The 17,983-nt window shown below is 44.6% G+C and overlaps 1 protein-coding gene across 1 annotated transcript in view; it reads right to left on the bottom strand.

The window, feature by feature from the left end:
* LOC110496862 (adhesion G protein-coupled receptor B2) overlaps window positions 1–16,734 on the bottom strand; it is a 472,722-nt gene extending 455,988 nt beyond the window's left edge. The window contains exon 1 of the mRNA XM_036953306.1: window positions 15,970–16,734. The gene's annotated coding sequence lies outside the window, so the exon portion shown is untranslated. The remainder of the gene's footprint in view (window positions 1–15,969) is intronic.
* Window positions 16,735–17,983: the final 1,249 nt, after the last annotated feature.

Here is a 17,983-nt window from a genome sequence, read left to right as displayed (position 1 = left end):
GTAGCTTTCTGCCATCCTCTCTCTCTCTCTCTCTCCCATTTCTCCTCCCTCCTGCCCTCCCTCTCTTATCTCTCCCCCACTCCCTCCCTCCCTCCCACCCTCTCCCTCTCTGAGGATGTGGTAGTGGTGGTATACTGTAGTGTGTGTTCTGATGAGAAGTGTTCCGACAGGGGAGCCTGTAGATGCAATGATGAGTCTGTTAAGCCTGTTGGTCTGTGTGTGTTGCTCAGTAGGACCCAGCCAGCCAATCAGATCCCTCCTGACAGCCCTGCCCAGACAGAATTAAAATATCAGCCTTAACACAGCAGAGAGAGAGCTCAGACATGACCACACACACACACACACACACGCAATGTTGAACACAGTCAGGGAGTGACAGAGAAAGGAGAAAGGAGGGACATCCAATCCCAATACCCCCCCCTTAGCTCTCCTTATTTTTAAGAGTTCCTCTGTGGCGAGTGGCACTTGAAATCAGAGCAACTAGTGGTAGGGAGATGTAAATAACCCTAGGGAATGGGACATCACTACATCAGCCGCTCACATCTGAAGCCGCCAACAGATAGCCTACCACGCAATTCATTGACAACATTGCCTGTGCTGGCGGAAGTAATAGCTTTCCTTATATTTCTCATGCAACAAATACGTACTTACCATATGAGCAACAAATGAGAACAGCAAAACAACTATGTGATCATAATGTACCAATCCTCTGGCTGTGGTTCAATGTGGAGTAGTAGACTACTGAAGCAGGACTTTCATTCCATAATACAGTAGCAGTTTGACATTTAACAGTCCCATTTCCTTCACTCAGTGTTTTCTGCAAAATAATTAATCAGTGGAAGCATTGTAGATCAATTGAAATGCTTTATCTGGACTAATATTTATAACAAACGTTTTAGGGTCCATACTTCAATACACAGATCAGCTACATAGCTACAAATCCATAGAAAAACAAGTCATTTTATCCTGCACCACATATCTTAGAAAACATTATTCCAAAATGGTTCTTCGGCTGTGTCCATAGGATTACCATTTTTGGTTCAAGGTAGACCCCTTTTTGGTTCCAAGTAGAACTCTTTTGGGTTCCATGTAGAACCCTCTGTGGAAAGGGTTCTACATGGAAATCAAAAGGGTTCTACTTGGAACCAAAAAAGGGGCCTTTAACCTATGGGGACAGCCAAAGAACCCTGATAGGTTCTAGATGGCACCTTTTTTTCTGAGAGTGTACCACTACAAAATAATCAAGAAAATAGTTTGCTATCTTACTTCAGCTGCATTGCATGACAATATATGCATTAATGTTACTACAATAAAGAACAATGACAAGGCAATTTCCGCAACAACTAAGAGTGTGGAGGCACGAGGCTCAACTTCTCCGATGTTGTGGCTCCCTGGCTACCAAGCAGTACACAGTGTGAAACAAATCCGTGCACATGCGCAGATACTGTGCATGACTGTGTGATAGCGAAGTGTTGCATCTCGCTCATCTCAATATCTCCTGCGCTGCTCTTGGCTACGTCATTTCGCTGATTCTACCTTTAACTAGATTCTGCACATCCACTGGGTTTCACAAGATGACTGCCTGGTTTGCTGGTTCAGGAGTCCCTAAAACATTAAAGAACACAAATTACAATTCATGCAAATGTCAAATGCCCACACAGCATGCTAAATGTATAGCCAGCTGGCTGTTAGCTATACAGCTAGCTTGTTAAATAGCGAATTTCACAAATCAACTTCATGAAAAAAACAATATACATAATAATTTTGTCTCTACATTAACTAACATGTTCCTTTCAAATGCAAATGTTTGGGTTGATTCGTTATGAAGTTATAATTACCTACATTTGCTGCCATCCTAGTTTTTTTAGGAAGCCATCTTTCCTGAAGCAATGTTGAGCCTTGGGTAAAGCTGGGTCGCAGAGGATAATGGGAGTTTTGAGTTTTGGGTTAGTCAGCAAGTGGATTAACTTTGTTCAGAGGGTTGACAACGCACTAAGCCTCGCTCAAAGTTGAATGGGGGGGTAAGGAAGATTGAGGGGTGAAGGACTAAGGGATGGGGAGATGGAGGAAAAGAAGAGATTGAAGGACGGGTGATAGGAGCCAGGAGATGGATAGAGGAGGGGGTGATGGTGGAACAGTGGCCTGGCCAGGGTGCACTGATCCAGGGAAGACCAAGCTGTTGCATGGCCACTGGACCATATGCACCACACACACATACACAACCTAGTGCACACACATGTAGTAGTGAAGGAGGGACAACAGCTTTCTTCTCTGGACACCAAGGCACACAAACAGCACGTCAATCCCTCATACAAGACAGAGGATATAATTTTCAAGCCTCCCTATTTACCACACAGATGGCATGTAGGCCGAATGCCGTTATGAATAGAATAAATGAGGTTGAGGCAAGTCTTGTGTTACGTTATATTATTCAACGGATGGGCTGAAAAACTAACGGAAATAGTTTTTAGGCAGTGCGTATGTGGAGGAACACAAGAAGAGGCACTTTCAACAGATGGGAGAAGAAGAGCGAGCACTCGGAGGCTCCTCACATTGCCGCCACTGCGTCCCGCTTGTCGGCACCGTTCAGTGTCACGGGAGCCACCTGCTTGCGTCGGTAATGGCAAGCAACACACCTTGGGACCAGCAACGTCATGCCGTCGTTTTGGGAAAAAATGGAGTGAAGACAAAGAAAGTTGCAACAAAAATCAACTGCTGAAGCAGGTAATTATTTAACTGCTGTCAAGGCATGTCTACAGCGGGCGCCAAAGCAAAATCCTATAACACTTCCCAAGATGCAATGGTTTACAGTAGCCTACCACAGGAGTCTGGTGGGGGAGGTTGGCTCATAACGGCAGAAATCACAGGAGGTTGGTGTCATCTTAATTGGGGAGAATGGGCTCGTGATAATAACTGGAATAGGTGGAATGGTAAAATGGTTTCCATGTGTTTGATGCCATTCCATTTGCTCTGTTCCGGAGCAGCCTCCATTGGCTGAAATGGAGTGAATGGAATGGCATCAAACACATGGAAACCATGTGTGTGATGTGTTTGACACCATTCCATTGACTCCGTTCCAACCATTACTAAGAGCAGCCATTACTATAGTGGTCTAGTGTAGTCTACTGTGCTGGCGATTCACGAAATCATTCAGTCTAATAATGCCACCCCATACTCCACATCAGTATTCATGTCATATGAAGGAATACCCCTCGAACACGCCATAAATTGAGGAAAACAAATTTTCTTTCCCATTGTCCCCCATTGTAAAAACATGACAACTTTGTACAGATACAGAACTATCAAAACAAGCTGAAAAGCTGCTGTGATGTTCAATGTAACCAGGTCAAAAATCTCGGCCTACGATTCACAATTCTCCCAAGTAGGGAAATAGAGCCTGTGAGAAGATCCCTGTGATTGAAGTGCAGGCTATTTGGTTTGAAAGAGCGGGAAATTGTGGGGACCCGGTGTCCAAGTAGGATACACATAGCTATGAGTGTGGAAAACATTTAATCACAGGTAAGACAATTAACTTGTTTTGTAAAGTAACTCCACTCACTACTTGTAACTTTATAGTCCATTTGTTTGTGTCGTTGGTCACTTTCCGGTTGGTAACTAGCTAACACTCACTCACGTGGCTGCTAGCGCCATCATGAAAAGGGGCTTGAGGGAAGCCCTACGATATTATGCATTTTGAAGTAGTGGAATGTTTGGGAGCAGGCACGTTGAAGTAATCTTTAGACAGGTTGCACTTTTCTTAAATGTAGTTTTGTAATTGACTACAACAAGCAGACAACAAGAAAACTGCATTTGAAACTGCTAAAGTTTTTGCTATGAGCCAATTGTGTAACCAGCGTTCTATTTCATACAGACTGGGACTTTTGGACCGAAGGAATGACACATCCTTTGTTCGTGTTCCACAGGAGAATACACTAAATGTGACTTATGATTGATCTGGCAATGCAGTGAGGAGGAACCATACGGCGATGCCTTGCTCCTCCCTAATGCTGCAACAATGCAGAGGGGTCCACATAGCTCTGTATATCTCCGCATTGACATAATAGACATCATAGCTTGACGGTAGGTGGAGGTGGTACATCCTTTATAAACTTCCTTAACGTAATTTAAAAGAAACATGGAGAACTTCTACAAAAGGCTATCACAACAAGTTTGCAAATACACATTTTTATGATACCTCGTGTAGGGATTTCTAAGACTCAAAAAATTGTTTGAACTCCTGGAAAGAGATCGGGAGGTAATGGGGATAGATGCAGTAAAGAGGTCAATAGAACGCAGACCTTGGGGGACGCTGAGTTGGTGCAAATTCAATAAATTTGATCTAACAAAGTGGATATTCCTTAGTCTGTCATGATTGATGTATTGTAACAGGCCCACAATGTGGTGACTGCTGTCCGATTTGGATATATTTCGCTGCATAACATTTAGAAGTTGTCCCTTTTCAGGTTTAGAAAAAGTGACTGCTAAATGCTATCTATCGTTGGTATAAGGTGGTAGCATAGCAAGCATACAGGTGGTAGTCAAAGTCATGTTTAACTGTAATGCAGTTGATTGATGAAAACGACATGAACATGTATGGGTTTGACATCCAATTTTTTACTTCAAAATAGTGTGAAATACACATGTAAATATGTAAATGTAGGCTCATTTTGCTGGGGGGTAATTAGGCAATTTGGGATCTTTCCCCCACGGCCTCTTTCTCCCACGCATTTCCATGGCATTTCCATTGAGTAAGTCGAGTTCCATTGACCTCTGTACCGCATCTATGAAAGGGGAAGCTTGCCACAGGAAGTGGAGGCAGTTGTGGGACAAGCTCGTTAAGCAAAAACAAAACGGTGCTGCCTTTTTACTTTGTGATATTTTGGCTGAGCTCCTATGTTAAGTACCGGGAAACCGACTCCAACATTTCAAAAAAGTTAAGGTCTTGTCTTGTCTTTTCTTTTAGCCCTGAATCACTGCACGTTGTGCGTTTTTAAGTTGTGCAAACCTACTTATTGGATGTCCATGACACACTCCGCTCTGCTGTGCTCCCAGAAGCGCAAGAAGTATGAATGCTCTGACTATATGCTGTAGGGCCACTGCAGACTTGTCTGGGTACCAGTCTTTTCAGCAAAAATTCCACTCCTTGCCATTCCTGTCATTTGCCAAAGAGACTGGCCTTTCAGGAATCTCAACATTCAATATGCAGCTGGATTTACAACGCAGTTGCTGATTGGCAGTTGAAAGCAACATTAATATTTTCTATGAGAACATTATGGAACTTAGGGTGCGTGCAACTTTGGTAAGATATATAATTAGAATTTTGAGAGCAACAATAAACAATACTCACAATATGTTGACACAATTACAATCTTTATAGAATAGAAATCTAATTTCATAAAGTTTCCAGCAGCAAATGAAACAGAACGTGAATTCTCTCCTCCCTCTCTCCCCGGTTTTAGCTTGTGGCTATCACTGTCTAACTGGTTAGGTTTAGGATATTTACTAGCCCATTTCAGTGACATACTTGGCTATGATATTGACATATGGCAATATACAAACAAAAGCTAGCTCACTTCTTTTGCCAGCAAGAAAAAAATGCCACAAATTCATTCAGAAATGGAGGAAGAGGATAGCTAGCTATAGCAAGCAAATGTTATCTTCTGTCTCTTCAACAAGAAGCAACTGTGACCACATAAATCATCTGATCCAAAAATAAACTTTCCTATGGACCAAAATCTACAATCCACCCTTCCAAATCAAGCATTGCTCCTGGGCTTCTCCAAAATGTCACCCAATCCACAATCGGATTTCAGTTTAGCTCACACTCGGCAGAATGTATAGAAAACTCCCCCAGAGCCACAGAATGATCAAATAACCGCAATGCAGAGCCCCCACAAACACCTTGAAAACAACGCTTTCCCATAGGCTTGTACTATCTATGACACCATCAGCAGTTAGCTACCAACAGCTGGCAGAACATTTGGTTAGTTTTCTCAGTGTTATTTAGATGTAAGACGTGAGCTAAATACGGTAGCTATCTCTTTCACTTTTTACCTGTTTGCTTCCATGGCAGTGATAATGCTTGCGGTCTCCGCTGGTGCAGCTGGTTCTTTGAGATGTTTTACAAGCCATGTTAATGATTGGGACAGCATTCACTTTGAGAATCATCTTCTTGCTGAAGCCCTCCTTCCATTGTTGACCGCCGTGGAAGTTCTCAGGGATGAAATGTGCCGCACAGATTGACAAGTAAAGGCCCAATTCGCCCACCTCATTTTCACAAATGTATCCCACTTTTTATTTGTTTTTCATACACTGTGACGCTGACCACAGGGCGTTGTGGGAATGTTTCCGAAGTTAGAGCTGATTTAGAGAGAACCTCAAAACCTCATCCTTTAAGAACAACATTACAATATAATAACAAATTATTTAAAAAAAACGTAATTTGGGAGTGTTTTCTTGAGGTGCTCTAAGTTATTATTATATGTGTTTCTGGCATTGAGAAATAAGTGCTACACTGCCTTTTAGAGATGGAGTCCAGAGATGGAGTCCAGACAGGCTACTTTAGTAAACTTTCTGAATGGACATTCGTTTTTACAAACTGCCCCTTGTAATTCTTAATTTTTCCCCCCAATTTATTAGCTATGTATACATCTAATGGATGCCAAATATTCATATGAATATTCTAAAATCTGCATAAAGAAAATTACTTTCACTTTTACTTGAGTCATTTTCTATTCGGATATCTTAACTTTTTCTCAAGTTTGACAATTAGGTACTTCTCCACCACTGTTGGTAAGAAGCATCAAGCTCATCACTGTGCAAAATGGATTTCATCTGTAGCGTAACAAACTGCATGATTTCCCAAGTCGTAGTGGGAGGACCACACACCCCATATCATCGTGTTACTCCAAGTTTACTTCCCCAAATAGGGAGGGTAGGGGGGGGTGATTAGTGTCGGTGGCGGCTCTGGTGCGGGACGAAGTACCCGCTCAGCTCGCGGATCCACCATCTTTCGGTGGTGGCTCTGGTGCGGGCCGATGAACCCTGGCTGGGCATCGGCGCAGAGGAAGGCTCCTGCCATGGAACGGACTGGACGCTGTGTTTGGAAGCTCCAGACCGTTGACCCTCGCTGAAGGTTCCGGACCTTTGACTGTCGCTGGAGGTTCCGGGATGTGGACCGTCACAGGAGGTTCCGGACTGTGGACCGTCTCAGGAGGTTCCGGACTGTGGACCGTCTCAGGAGGTTCCGGACTGTGGCCCGTCTCAGGAGGTTCCGGACTGTGGACCGTCGCCGGAAGCTCTGGACTGGGGACCGTCGCCGGAAGCTCTGGACTGGGGACCGTCGCCGGAAGCTCTGGACTGGGGACCGTCGCCGGAAGTTCTGGACTGGGGACCGTCGCCGGAAGCTCTGGACTGGGGACCGTCGCCGGAAGCTCTGGACTGGGGACCGTCGCCGGAAGCTCTGGACTGGGGACCGTCGCCAGAAGCTCTGGACTGGGGACCGTCGCCGGAAGCTCTGGTCTGGGGACCGTCGCCGGAAGCTCTGGACTGGGAATTGTCACTGGAAGTTCTGGACTGTGAAGGCCTGATGCGTGGGGCCGGTACAGGTGGCACCATACTGGTGACACGCACTTCATGGCGAGTGCGGCGAGGGGGCACAGGACGTACCGGACTGGGGAAACGCACTGGAGGCCTGGTGCGTGGAGCTGGCACAGGTGGTACCGGACTGGAGACATGCACTTCAGGGCGAGTGCGGGAAGTAGGGACAGGACGTACCGGACTGGGAAGGCACACTGGAATCCTGGTGCGTGGAGCTGGCACAGGACGTACTGGGCTGTGGAGACGTACTGGAGACCTGCTGCGTATAGACAGCATCAATGGTACCGGTTCGATGACACACTTCGCACGATGAGTGGGAGGAGCTGGCACAGGATGTACTGGGCTGTGGAGGCGCACTGGAGACCTGGTGCGTAGAACCGGCACACATGTCACCGGACAAATGACACGCTCCTCAAGGCGAGTGTGGAGAGCTGGCACAGGACTTACTGGGCTGTGGATGCGTACTGGAGACCTGATGCGTAAAGCCAGCACAGATTTCACCAGACTAATAGCACGCTCCTCAGGATTAGTATGGGGAGCTGACTCAGGTGGCATTAAACTGATTACTCGCTCTTTAGGGCAAATGTTGTGCATCTTCCACCAACTCAACAACTCTCTTCTCTCTTTCTCCTCCAATACCTCCATCCACTTACTGACGGTCTCTGACTCTCTCTGTTCACTCTCCTCCAGTTTCTCCCTCTTCTCCCAGACTGGCTCTGGTTCAATCCTTGGCTCCGCCGACCACCCTTTGTGCCCCCCCAAAATATTTTCGGGCTGTTTTTAGGGCTTTTTTATGTGGCCATGAACCCCGGCGTCGTCGCTGTCCTCCCTTCTCTCCTGTCGTCTGTTTCCACAGCAGGCTTTCGTGTCTTGCCAAGACTTCCTCCCAAGTCCAGGATATTCTCTATCTCCTCCAAAGACCAGGATGCCATCTCCTCCCGGGCACGTTACTTGGTCCCGTTGTGGTGGGATATTCTGTCACGACCGTGTGTAGAGAAGGACCAAGGAACAGTGGAGGTTGAGTTCCACATCTTTATTTCTAAGTAAAACTTAAGCAAAACAAAACAAGAAAGAAAGAAAGAAAGAAAGAACGAACGAAACGTGGTGCACATGCACCAACACAAACAATATCCCACAAACACAGGTGGGAAAAACAGCTACTTAAATATGATCCCCAATTAGAGACAACGATTACCAGCTGCCTCTAATTGGGAATCATACACAATCACCAACATGGAAAATAAACGTAGATCACCACATAGAAGTAAATCAACTAGATCACCCCCAGTCACGGCCTGACCTACTTCACCATAGAGAAACAAAGGCTCTCTATGGTCAGGGCGTGACACAAACAAAACATTTTGTTTGTCTCTAAGCAGGTTTCAATCCAAACTTTTTATGCGAGTAAAGTACGTTGGATAAAAAATGTCACGACAAGCCTGATGAAAACAGCAAAGTTGTCATTAACCTTTCCAAATGTCAACAAAATAAAAAATGCAAGACAAGGTGGGGTCTTTTTGTGTTGGTAAAATGTATTATGTAAGAAATGCTGGCGGTAACGCCTTTATGCACAAATATTGATACAGTGTATAATAACCATCATACAGAAGTAAAGTTGGAGTCATGCGATGATAGGTTGTGTGTTCCTCCCACTCCCACTACAACTCTAGAAAACATGCACTTTATTCAGTGCAGAATGAAATGTGAAAAAGTTGATTTTCATCCCAGGCCTGATATTCTAAGATTTGATTCTGGTTGGGCTGGCCCTGGCTTATGGTTTGTACAACATTATAACCTATGTTTGAGACCAAAGTGTTGCAGTGGCTGTGTGAGAAGAGCGCCTGTATCTCTCACAGAACTAGAATGACATTCACTTTCTATGATCTCCTCCTCTCTCTGCTGTGATAGACATGAGCCTGCAACTCTCATCTCTCCAGTGTTGCACTTCATAAATTATTTCCTTACAGAATCATAGCCACACTAAGGGTTCTGCAGCACCCCTGATAAATTAAAATAAATTTGCTAAAGTTATAGAATTACTGCTGTCTATTCAGAAAGAAAGGAATACTTCAGAATAGAGTACTACACCATAAGAATGACTTTAATTTAGCCTCAGAGGAATAATAGCTTCTTTTTTTTTAAATAGTCTAGCTGTGGGTTGTGCGTAACACAATAACATAGACTACAGTCTGTCAGTGAACAGCATTCAGACAAAACAGGCCTTTGAAATATTTCAAATACAAATACAAAAGCTACAAGCTCTCAAAGTATCACATCAGAATTAGACATTCATCCGTTTTTCTAAAATTTCTAATTTTGAAGTTGTTCCAAATTTGTTTAAGGTTAAGTTTAGGCATTAACTCTGACTTGCTAAGGTTAGGCATTAACTCTGAATAGTTCAGGTAAGGGTTAAGGTTGGGGATAGGCTTAAAACAAAAATATCAAAACCACTTTATTTTACTGTATTCGAACTTGCAACCAGTGGAATCAGATGCACCATCCACAATACCCTAGCTAAACTGAAACCTACTTGAAGGTAAAGGTGCTCACTGTTGCCCCTAGTGGCCGGTTACCACATCATCTCCTGACCTCCTCAGACATGGATGGATGTCGATTTCTGACTTGTATCAAGGGTGACCTGCCTGGGGAAAACACCAGTTGGAAAGCAAAGGACTGAAAAGGGCTGAAAAGAGAATACTCTAAACTCTCTGCTGTAGGCTATTTGACCAACTTCCAAATACTGTTTTCCAAAATAAAACAAGAGAGAAAATGCATGAGCCATCATCTAGTGATTGAGCTGCACATCATTGGGTGAGTCAGTGAAACTGGAAAGCATTTTTTAGGACTATAATTTCCTCCTCATATTGTAGCCTACAATATGTCTCCACACAAGGTTGTTTTTATTGATCTCACATTCTCAGGTTGTCAGCGTCAATGTAGCCTGTCATTTCCATCATTTATGCGGTGTTAAAACAGATTCTGCCAAAGTTTCCAGTCATGTAAAATTATGTAAAATTGCAGGAAATGCGTTTATAAAAGTCCACATTTTTCCCTGACCCTGGGCTACAAAAAAACACCCATGTGTGCAAATTCTCGAAGTGCCTCTACTCTACTGCTCTGTCACTACGCAAATGCTATGATATGCATGCAATGCATTCTGGTACTTCAGAGCTCCCCAGGTGACCCCCCTCTCCCACTCACTTTTTGTTCCACCACCTCCCGATTTACAAATTAAGCACGGACTTTATTAGCCTACAGAAGAACTAAGTTATGATGAACTTCACAGGTTGATGAAAGTGCTCCATTCTAATAGATATCGAGGGTCTTATTCTGGTGACATGATGATCGATGCTTGGCTGCCATTTGTCAAATAAAAATAATCAATCTTGTATCCATAATAATGTCATCGTGTAGGGGCTGTATCTGTGAGCTGTCAGGTGGAGCACACATGCCAAGACCGAGTGGGCACATTCGCCTAAAAGGCAAAAATATTGTGACAAAACCTTCAACGGAGTTGAAAATGCGATAGAAACCGAAATAATGTGTATTTGTTATTCAGTACATGGGAATTTAACTGCAAAGGTATTTTTATGGGCAGATCATGATGCACAGGCTTTTTTCAGCAACAAGTCCATTTCATGGAAACATCTCTGGTGGGAATATGTGCATATTGTTTTTATGCAGATTTTAGAATATTCACATGAAAATCTGTCGCCAATTGAATGGAAACCTAAACTCAGCAAAAAAAAGAAAATGTCTCTTTTTCAGGACCCTGTCTTTCAAAGATAATTGGTAAACATCCAAATAACTTTACAGATCTTCATTGTAAAGTGTTTAAAAACAGTATATACATTTGAGATGAGTAATGTAGGGTATGTAAACATATAAAAGTGGCATTGTTTAAAGTGGCTAGTGATACATTACATCAAGATGGCAAGATGCAGTAGATGGTATAGAGTACAGTATATACATATGAGATGAGATAGAAGCTGTTTTTCAGTCTTTCGGTCTCTGCTTTGATGCACCTATTCTGACCTCACCTTCTGGATGTTAGCAGGGTGAACAGGCAGTGGCTTGGGTGGTTGTTGTCCTTGATGATAATTTTGGCCTTCCTGTGACATCGGGTGTTGTAGGTGTCCTAGAGGGGAGGTAGTTTGCCCCCGGTGATGCATTGTGCAGACCTCACTACCCTCTGGAGAGCCTTACGGTTATGGGCGGAGCAGTTGCTGTACCAGGCGGTGATACAGACCGACAGGATGCTCTCGATTGTGCATCTGTAGAAGTTTGTGAGTGTTTTTGTTGACAACCCAAATTTCTTCAGCCTCTTGAGGTTGAAGAGGCGCTGCTACGCCTTCTTCACCATGCTGTCTGTGTGGTTGGACCATTTCAGTTTGTCCGTGATGTGTACGCAGAGAAACTTAAATCTTTATACCCTCTCCACTACTGTCCCATCGATGTGGATAGCGGGGTGCTCCCTCTGCGGTATCCTGATGTCCACGATCATCTAATTTGTTTTGTTGACGCTGAGTGTGAGGTTATTTTCCTGACACCACACTTCAAGGGCCCTCGCCTCATCCCTGTAGGCCGTCTCGTCGTTGTTGGTAATCAAGCCTACCACCGTAGTGTTTTCTGCAAACTTGATGATTGAGTTGGAGGCGTGCATGGCCACGCAGTCGTGGGTGAACAGGGAGTACAGGAGAGGGCTGAGAACGCACCCTTCTGGGGCCCCAGTGTTGAGGATCAGCGGGGTGGAGATTTTTGACCTACCCTCACCACCTGGGGGCGGCCCGTCAGGAAGTCCAGGACCCAGTTGCACAAGGCGGGGTCGAATCCCAGGGTCTCGAGCTTGATGACAAGTTTGGAGGGTACTATGGTGTTAAATCAAATCAAATGTATTTATATAGCCCTTCGTACATCAGCTGATATCTCAAAGTGCTGTACAGAAACCCAGCCTAAAACTCCAAACAGCAAGGAATGCAGGTATTGAAGCACGTTGGCTAGGAAAAACTCCCTAGAAAGGCCAAAACCTACGAAGAAACCTAGAGAAGAACCAGGCTATAAGGGGTGGCCAGTCCTCTTCTGGCTGTGCCGGGTGGAGATTATAACAGAACATGGCCAAGATGTTCAAATGTTCATAAATGACCAGCATGGTCAAATAATAGTAATAATAATAAATGCTGAGCTGTAGTCTATGAACAGCATTCTCACATAGGTATTCCTCTTGTCCAGATGGGTTAGGGCAGTCTGCAGTGTGATTGCATCGTCTGTGGACCTATTGGGGCGGTAAGCAAATTGGAGTTGGTCTAGGGTGTCAGGTAGGGTGGAGGTGAAATGTTCCTTGGCTAGTCTCTCAAAGCACTTCATGATGACGGAAGTAAGTGCTACAGGGCGGTAGTCATTTAGCTCAGTTACCTTCGCTTTTTTGGGAACAGGAACCTACGGTGGACCTCTTGAAGCATGTTGGGACAGCAGACTGGGATAAAGATTGATTGAATATGTCCGTAAACACACCAGCCAGCTAGTCTGCTCATGCTCTAAGGATGCGGCTGGGGATGCCGTCTGGGCCTGCAGCCTTGCGAGGGTTGACACGTTTAAATGTTTTGCTCACGTCGGCTGCAGTGAAGGAGAGCCCGCAGGTTTTGGTAGCGGGCCATGTCAGTGGCACTGTATTGTCCTCAAAGCAAGCAAAGAAGTTGTTTAGTCTGTCTGGGAGCAAGACATCCTGGTCTGCGACGGGAACTGTTTTCCTTTTATAGTCTGTGATTGACTGTAGACCCTGCCACATACCTCTAATGTCTGAGCCGTTGAATTGCGACTCTCCTTTGTCTCTATACTGACGCTTAGCTTGTTTGATTGTCTTGCGGAGGGAATGAACCATAAACAATTAATGAACATGCACCTGTGGAACGGTTCTTAAGACATTAACAGCTTAAAGACTGTAGGCAATTAAGGTAACAGTTATAAAAACGTATGACACTAAAGAGGCCTTTCTACGGACACCAAAAGAAAGATGCCCAGGGTCCCTGCTCATCTGTGTGAATGTGCCTTAGGCATGCTTCAAGGAGGCATGACGACTGCAGATGTGGCCAGGGCAATAAATTGCAATGTCCGTACTGTGAGACGCCTAAGACAGCGCTACAGGGAGACAGCATGGGCAGCTGATCGGCATCGCAGTGGCAGACCACGTGTAACATCCCCTGCACAAGATTGGTACATCCGAACATCACACTTGCGGGACAGGTACAGGATGGCGACAACAACTGCCCGAGTTACACCAGGAACGCACAATCCCTCCATCGGTGCTTAGACTGTCTGCAATAAGCTGAGAGAGGCTTGACTGGGGGCTTGAGGCCTGCAAGACAGGAATGTCAGTGTTCTGCCATGGCCAGCGAAGAGCCTGGATCTCAATCCCATTGAGCACATCTGGGACCTGTTGGATCGGAGGGTGAGGGCTAGGGCTATTCCCCTCAGAAATGTCCGGCAACTTGCAGGTGCCTTGGTGGAAGAGTGAGGTAACATCTAACAGCAAGAACTGGCAAATCTGGTGCAGTCCACAAGGAGGAGATGCACTGCAGTACTTAATGCAGCTGGTGGCCACACCAGATACTGACTGTTACTTATGATTTTGACCCCCCTTTGTTCAGGGACAAGTTATTCCATTTCTGTTAGTCCCATGTCTGTGGAACTTGTTCAGTGTTTGTCTCAGTTGTTGAATCTTGTTATGATCATACAAATATTTACAAATGTTAAGTTTGCTGAAAATAAAAGCAGTTGAGAGGATGTTTCTTTTTTTGCTGAGTTTAGTTTCTGGCTTGCATAGCACAGGTGGTGGTGTCCTAAATTCACTTTAGTAGGCTAGGCCTAATATATAGGCTACCATACGAATGGTGGATTCAATAGCCCAGTCTAGGAATGATTTTATAATTTACATATCTCTGTCTTCACTGTTCCCTTCTTGCACAATTCGTGCATCTCTCTGGCATCTCCACTGGCCTCTCTCTCTCTTCCATCCTCTCTCTATTGCTCTTATAGCTCTTGAACCAGTAGCCTTGCTCAATGCGTGTCCCAGAAGCAGAAATATAGTTTCGTCACGTATTTTGAACAATTCCAAAATATAAAATATAATAGGCAATAGCGTTCACACAGTGAACTGGCGGGGAAGTTTGAATGGCAAGAGCTTCTCTGGTGTGATGTGAACACATTGGCTGGTGGTAAAAATGCAATAAAGGCGAATCTTCTGTTCTATCTGCACACAATGTTTATGTTTACAATAAAATGTAATACGTTAGAATGCCCAATGTTATGACGTTTTCAGTCAAATGCATGAATTAAGTTAGAACGTTTTCCTATAAGTCTAATTTGCATAAACATCGCGATTGGATGATGGCTGTGAGGGTTTTCGAATCAGGATCAAATCCTCTGATCTCATTATTGATAGAATGTTCATATTTGAAGACTGCCGAAAGCCCAGTATCTTTGGCAGACGGCAGGAGTGGCAAGGAGTGAATGTAATAGCTGAACAGAGATGGCAACCAGGCTCCAGATTGACCATAAATGGGCTTTATAAACACACACATGCATGCGCGCGCGCACTAACACAAGCACTCACACCGCACACTTGGGAGAGAGGGGGATAGCAACGGCCTAACAATAGGCCTACAACACAATCCTTATCTCTTGATGAGACATGTGTCTATCGAACACACATTGGTGTGAATGCAGTGTGAAAAGACACACAGACCCAGTGTCGAGGAGGAGAAGGCTTGCGGTGATTCCCAACACATCTCTAAAGAAATAGCATCCCCTGCCTACACCACTCGCGTTGAAGAGAGCGAGTCTGTGTGCGTTTTCGACACTGCACAAAGTTACAGGTCTGATTGAATAGGTTGAGACAAATGTCAAAAGCACACCACTCTCACATAAACCGGGATTAGAAAGGCCAGTACCACATGCGTTGGGCCAAAGCTAAACGAAGGGCGTCTGTTGCGTATTATGTGAGGGTCTTCTGCTATATAAACAATCTGTGATTTTCCGTGACCGGTACTTCAGTTCAGGTTCACAGAACAGGAGTCGTTAGCGACATTCCCAGGGCTGACGCAGATGCACCCGCTGGATAGAAGGTCGCATGTCAACGTTGGGCTAATTCTAACATGCTACGGATTAAAACTTGTGTATTCACCACAAAATACATCATTCACACAAATGTATCAAGGGCTTTTCTATGAGGGATACTTTCACAACCATGTCAATAGGTTAAGTACGCTTACTGCCAAGCTCCGATGTACAGATTATCGTTTATAAAACACACAATCGGCACATATTACGTTCACCTTGAATCAGAAATAAGGAAGTTGTGATATGGATTCTTACCTGATTGCTGTTAGCAGTAGTTATTCGATGTAACGGATATTTCCCGATCGGTTTCGTTGATGCAAATTAAGTTTTCCATCCATGGCACGTCTCAGTTGGGGAGATAGAATATCATTCACATGAGCGACGGGGAATCTTCTCTACACAAATCTTCACGACGAGTCAATCCAGCTCTCCTCCAAAACCGATGAAAAGTAAAAACCGAAATAGTTAAAAAATAAAAAAAATATGACATGAAATCATAAAACACCATAAATCAAACGAAAATATGCAAACGGAAAAAATACACAAAAACAAAACACAATCCCAACGAAAAAGGGGGACAAAATGCCGTAGAAAAAGAGAGGTCCAGTTTTGTTCATAAACTGTCGAAGTGCTCTTTGATAAATCCACTCCGTATCTCCATGGTCTCATGCAGACACATTGTATTCCAAACCGAGCAGAGAATGCGCTCACGAGCCGCAGCAGCAGCAGAACGGGATAACGCGTTTTTTTTCTTATTCTAGTGCCCAATATTGCGAGTCCTCCTCTTCTTACAGTAGCTCTTTTTCCGAAGCTGAAAACCACACTGACAACGCGTAAAACCACCTCTCCTTATCTCTCCCACTACCCCTCTTCTTTATTCGCTTTGGCTGAGTGTGAATGGGTCTGTCTCTCGACTAGGTCTATTCTGCTCTGGCATCCGCGATATCCACAGGCAGCGGCTCACAGTAGGGCATCTGGTTCCCCGCAGTCGCTTCAGCAGCGGAGAACGGAGATGCGCGGTCCCGTCTCTCTCTCTCTCTCTCTCTCTCTCTCTCTCGTTCTTTTTTTTCTTCTCTCTCGATGGGGACCAGTCTGGCGCGCATCCTGTTGCTGACGTCACCCCGGCGCAAATTCCAAACACAGCATATGAAAAAAGCTTAATCACCGTAGGCTACTACTAACTCACTTACAGGTAAAAAAAAAAATAACACAGCCTACTATTTATATCATCATCCCCCTTTAGCTGTGTTTTTTTATATGCTGTGTTATAGCCTTCTCTTCATACAACAACACATCTACAAATGTGATATCCCACCTGCACTCATCTCTAAGCCTCATTGACTAAATATTGCAGATCATTCCTTTTATAAATGCATATTGACCATTTGCAATGGGTCAACAAACAAGACAAAATGAGATTCCGTTTCCGATTACCAACTGTGCAAAAACGGTTTGAATCAACGTTTTTCTACGGTTTTCCACGTGTTTAAACCAAATAAATCAATGTGATGACGTTGAGTCAACGTGGAAAACTGATTGGATCTGATTGGGTGACAATTGAAACCAGTCTCTGGCTCCCTGGGCGACCCCCCCCCCCCCCCCCCCCCCCCCCCCCACATACACACACACACACAAAAAAACCACAATTTTGCACTAACTGTCATTTTTATTCAGACATTTGGAACAACACAAATAAATAAATAATAATGAAGGAATTAATTGTGGTTTATTTGGCATCATTTCGTAGTGTGACTGATTTTACTAATTGCATTAGCACTGTACAAAGTCAGAGGTGAGCTATTGTAACAGTATAATTTCAGACCGTCCCCTCGCCCATACCCGGGCGCGAACCAGGGACCTTCTGCACACATCAACAGTCACCCTCGAAGCATCGTTACCCATCGCTCCACAAAAGCCGCGGCCCTTGCAGAGCAAGGGGAACTACTACTTCAAGGTCTCAGAGCAAGTGACGTCACTGATTGAAACGCTATTTAGCGCCCACGCTAACTAAGCTAGCCGTTTCACATCCGTTACACTCACCCCCCTTTTGACCTTCCTCCTTTTTCCGCAGCAACTAGTAATCCGGGTCACGGCACCAATGTAACAGTATAATTTTAGACCGTCCCCTCGCCCATACCCGGGCGCGAACCAGGGACCTTCTGCACACATCAACAGTCACCCTCGAAGCATCGTTACCCATCGCTCCACAAAAGCCGCGGCCCTTGCAGAGCAAGGGGAACTACTACTTCAAGGTCTCAGAGCAAGTGAC

The sequence above is a fragment of the Oncorhynchus mykiss genome, chromosome 18 (assembly GCF_013265735.2).
Source record: "Oncorhynchus mykiss isolate Arlee chromosome 18, USDA_OmykA_1.1, whole genome shotgun sequence".
Lineage (NCBI taxonomy): Eukaryota > Metazoa > Chordata > Actinopteri > Salmoniformes > Salmonidae > Oncorhynchus > Oncorhynchus mykiss.
This window is presented reverse-complemented; position numbering and strand designations above follow the sequence as displayed.